Raw genomic sequence first — 588 nt, forward strand, 5'->3', positions numbered from 1 at the left:
TCTGAAGTAACTTGTAGTTGTGTGTTTTATACTGCTGGTGTACAATCTGTTATGTTCTGAAGTAACTTGTAGTTGTGTGTTTTATACTGCTAGTGTACAATCTGTTATGTTCTGAAGTAACTTGTGGTTGTGTGTTTTATACTGCTAATGTACAATCTGTTATGTTTTGAAAGAACTTGTGGTTGTGTGTTTTATACTGCTAATGTACAATTTGTTCTGTTCTGAAGTAACTTGTAGTTGTGTGTTTTATAATGCTTGTGTACAATTTGTTCTGTTCTGAAGTAATTTGTAGAACATTGTTTGTTTTTAAACTGCTTATGTACAATCTGTTATGTTCTGAAGCAACTTGTTTTTTATTTTTTATACCTCTGTTATTATAGTTCTAAAGTAAATTGTTGTCGTGTGTTTATGTACATTATTCAACATTTTGAAGTTACTTGTAGTTTTCACTGTTTCTCTGTGCTTTTATTTTAAGTTACATGTAGTTTTGTGTCTTTTTTTGTTCATGTACCATAAAAGGCTGTATCTTCAAATGATTTTTTTATGAATTATTAAAATAAGGTAGTTTTGAATGTGACTATTTTACTT

Source organism: Mytilus edulis, chromosome 12, assembly GCF_963676685.1.
Source record: "Mytilus edulis chromosome 12, xbMytEdul2.2, whole genome shotgun sequence".
NCBI lineage: Eukaryota > Metazoa > Mollusca > Bivalvia > Mytilida > Mytilidae > Mytilus > Mytilus edulis.